The following is a 4175-nucleotide window of genomic DNA, read 5'->3' on the forward strand; positions in this document are numbered from 1 at the left end:
TTATGTATGCTATGCTATGCACTAGACCCGATGTAGCGTTCGCGTTATCTGTAGCGAGTCGTTACCAAGGGAATCCTGGAGACGAGTATTGGATTGCCGTCAAGAACATTCTTAAGTGCTTGAGAAGAACTAAAGATATGTTTCTAGTGTACGGAGAAGGAGATCTGAAAATACAAGGATTTTCAGACGCTAGTCATCTCACAGATGAGAATGATTTTAAATCCCAATCAGGATACCTGTTTATCCTAAATGGGGGCGCGGTCAGTTGGAAAAGTTCCAAGCAGGGAAGCGTAGCTTTCTCTACGACCGAGTCAGAGTACATCGCTGCTGCGGAAGCAGCAAAGGAAGCAGTTTGGATTAGAAAGTTCATTACAGAACTAGGTGTGGTGCCTGACATTGTCAATCCCATAACTCTGTACTGTGATAACAATGGAGCCATTGCGCAAGCAAAGGAACCACGGTCTCATAATGCATCCAAGCATTACCTAAAGCGATACCACATCATTAGAGAGATTGTGGCTAGAGGAGATGTGAGAATAGAAAGAGTACCTACAGAGGACAACGTTGCAGATCCGTTGACAAAGCCTTTAACCCAGAAAGTACATGATCGTCATTTAACTTCTACTGGGATAAGTTTTAGAAACAATTGGCTTTAGTCCAAGTGGGAGTAATAGCCTTCACCTGCTCTTTCGGATTTTCTTCCGTATGGCTGGGAAGACTTCCCTCTTTTCGGGATGGAATTGATTTAGCAAGTTGATCAATTTGAACCTCCAAATTATGGATGCTAGATGAGTGGTTTTTAATAAGCTGATCGAATTTATTTTCGATCCGTTTAAAACCATCGTCGTGATTACTTATTTTTCCACTGATAGCATCTATAAACTTGTCGATTTTAGAAGATAAAGTGCTAATCGTATCTCTTGACTGATTTTGATAATTAGTGGTACGATTTTGATTAGCACTAATATTATTGTTACTGTTATCTTTCCAGTTAAAGTTAGGATGATTCCTCCATCCAGAATTATAAGTATTAGAATAAGGATTATCAGTTTGGTTTTGCCCTTGGACAAAATTTACCTGTTCGATCTCACTCATATTTTCGTAGTCCATATCCGTTTGGATTGGATTACCATTGGTATCGCGCGGTGCCATAAATTGGTCAATTTTGTGCGATAAAGCAGAAAATTGGGCTTGTAGCATCGCGACTGGATCAAGTTCAACTATACCTTTAACTGACGATGAGGTTGAGGATGATGGTTTTGCTACCGGCATATGTCCACGTTCCGCGGGCCACATACTGCTGTTGATTGCCATTTTCTCCAAAAGTTCTCTCGCTTGGGCTGATGTTTTCTTCATAAATAACCCTCCCGACATAGCATCTAATGAACCCCTAGTTGTAGGATTCAGTCCATTGTAAAATGTTTGCATTAAAAGTTCAGCGGGTAATTGGTGGTGTGGGCATAAACGTTGAAGTTCTTTAAAACGTTCCCAAGTTTCATAAAGAGTCTCATTATCATTTTGAGAAAAAGATGTTAACTCCTTTATGACTCTTGCGGTTTTTGCTAAAGGAAAATATTTAGATAAAAACGCTTGGGCTAATTGTTCCCAAGTGGCAAAAGTTGCGGCTGGCATAGAAGTTAACCATTCTTTGGCTCTATCCTTCAAAGTGAAAGGAAAGAGGCGAAGTTTGATTGCTTCTGCAGTCACATCTGGGATTTTAAAAGTGTCACAAATTTCTAGGAAATTTGTTAAATGGGTGTTAGGATTTTCGTTAGGTAACCCGTAAAATGTTACATTATTTTGCAACATATTAAGTAAAGCTGGCTTAATTTCAAACTGATTTGCGGTGATTCTGGGTCTAACGATACTATTGGTCACACCGGCCACACCTGGCCTAGCGTATTCCATAAGTGTAGGTGGGTCTGCCATTTTTTCTGGCTCGGTATGTGTTTTTACTGGGGTCTTATTTTTGTTTTTCTTATTTTTCTTGTTCTTCCTAATGGTTTTCTCAATTTCTAGGTCTATAGGGTCTGGTGCAATGCCTAAATTTCGAGAACTGCGCATGAACCTGAAATCTTGCACGAACCGAAACTACCTACAAAACAGAATTTGATAAAAAAAATAAATTAGTATATGAAAACTTTTAAATTATAAAAGTTAGAATAAATATGTTTAAACCTAGATTCGAAATAAAACACGAAAAATTTAAAATTTTGTCAAAAATTTTGGCGTTCCCCGGCAACGGCGCCAAAAACTTGTTGAGCGATTTCCGCAAGTGCACGGTATACGCTTGTAGTAATAAAAGATATCGAACCCACATGGAACGCTTTTTAACTAAAACTTTATTTAATTCGGTTTAATCACGTGTTTAGGTTTAATAAAAGAAATACGTTTATTTAATTGAATAGGTTTTGGTAAATTAGGATTAGATAGAAAGATTATATCGAGTTTAGAGAACAATTCCGTTTTGGAATTTTGATTACAAAACAGATACTTCCGTAATTGGAATAAAATAGATCTTATTTTCATAAAGCAAAGTAAACAACTTTAACTTTGTGAGATTATGGACATGTAACAATATAGTAATTTACTCAATTAAATGGCTTCGAACCATAGAAATCCCTCTAGCGTAGAGACGATTCCTACCTTAATCAAACTAGTGTTTTACTTCTGATAAGCCGCGATCAGCGATCATGTCATCCATAAAAACTAAATTTGTTAAGTGTTCAACAAAGTTCTTATATGAATAAAATGGAATAGAACGTTTTAATAAAAACATCAATATATCATTTTGAAAATCATTTTGTTAGAACAACATCAAAATAACAACAGTAAGAATATATTGAATAAAGAAGTATATCATTAATTGAAATGTGAATTTTCACAAGTTAACAGAGAAGTAGAAACTTGGATAGCATGGTAACGAAGACTTTGAGATCCGGGTCGTCAATCTTTCTCTCAAACTTCGTAGGCTTGTCAAACCATAGGCGCTTCAGCCGTCAATTCTTCTCGCTGGATCTTTGGAATAGAGACTGGTCTCGTCCACTATCAGAATGAAAACTAAAATAATACTGTGTTTGTAACTAATCTAAATACAATTCGTGTACAACACGATTGCTTACAGAAATGAACTCTAACTTTCTGATTCTTTTCTGAATCAGAAACTCAACATAACAACTCTCTTCTCTAATTTCTCTAACTTTTTCCCAACTTAACCAACCTTTTAATTCTGAAATGAATCACTTATTTATAGTTGTTGAAGGGTTGTAAATGATGGGTCGTGTCTGCTGGTGAAGGGTTGCTTTTATCCGAACGAACAGATGCGTTTTTCCGTTTTAAACATGTGTTTAGTGTGCAGGAAGGTTCGCTGTCGCGACTGAGATTCTGAAAATCTCAGTCGCGACAGGGGGTATAGGGGCGAGCTTTGAGACTTGATTTCCCCCGGTCTGCGCTCCGTAAGTCGCGACTGAGATTTTGAGAATCTCAGTCGCGACAGAGAGTTTTCCTCCCTGGCGTTCGACTGTTTTTCGTCCTCCTCGAGCGTTCTTCTGACTGTTATGCATTCTCGGTACGTTTTTTAGGTTTTTCCTCCATTTTAGCTCCGTTTTAGCTCCGTTTTCACTCCTATTTGGATTTTACCAAATATTTAGGTACCTTGCATCAAAGAAGTAAATAAAGACGTAAAAGTATTCCAAATGAATATAATTAACACGATTTCAATGTAAATTTAACGTATTTATATAGGATATTTTAGGTATATTTTGGGCTTAACAAACTCCTACACTTAAGCTTTTGCTAGTCCCGAGCAAAATTTCACTGAATTTATTCTTTAATCAATCTCTTTATAAATAGAACATATATCCATATATTCCTCTTTGAATTAGTTAAACCGAAAGATAAACTTTTCATGGTAAATTTATACGCAAAGTATTAAACTAGCTAGTAGAAAAGAGATATATCACTCGTCTTGTATCTCAATTTTTATATTGAAGTATTCGGGACGGTGTAAGCACGCATGTTTTTGAATCTTTCGTCTCAAGGCATTTCTAAGCACAAAATTTCCTTTCCCAAACTTAAACTATTACAAATATAGATTTATTAAGGACTTAGGTTTAATATATTTGCTTAGTTACGCCCAAGATAAGGGTGGTCTCGATCGTAACTTTATACGCATT

General features: G+C 36.6%; 1 non-coding gene across 1 annotated transcript; it reads left to right on the plus strand.

The window, feature by feature from the left end:
- Positions 1-1444: 1444 nt before the first annotated feature.
- LOC136210116 (small nucleolar RNA R71) lies at positions 1445-1551 on the plus strand. Its single transcript, XR_010677823.1, has one exon. It is a non-coding gene; the product is annotated as a small nucleolar RNA R71 (small nucleolar RNA).
- The last annotated feature ends 2624 nt before the right edge of the window (positions 1552-4175 follow it).

This window comes from Euphorbia lathyris, chromosome 10, assembly GCF_963576675.1.
Source record: "Euphorbia lathyris chromosome 10, ddEupLath1.1, whole genome shotgun sequence".
NCBI lineage: Eukaryota > Viridiplantae > Streptophyta > Magnoliopsida > Malpighiales > Euphorbiaceae > Euphorbia > Euphorbia lathyris.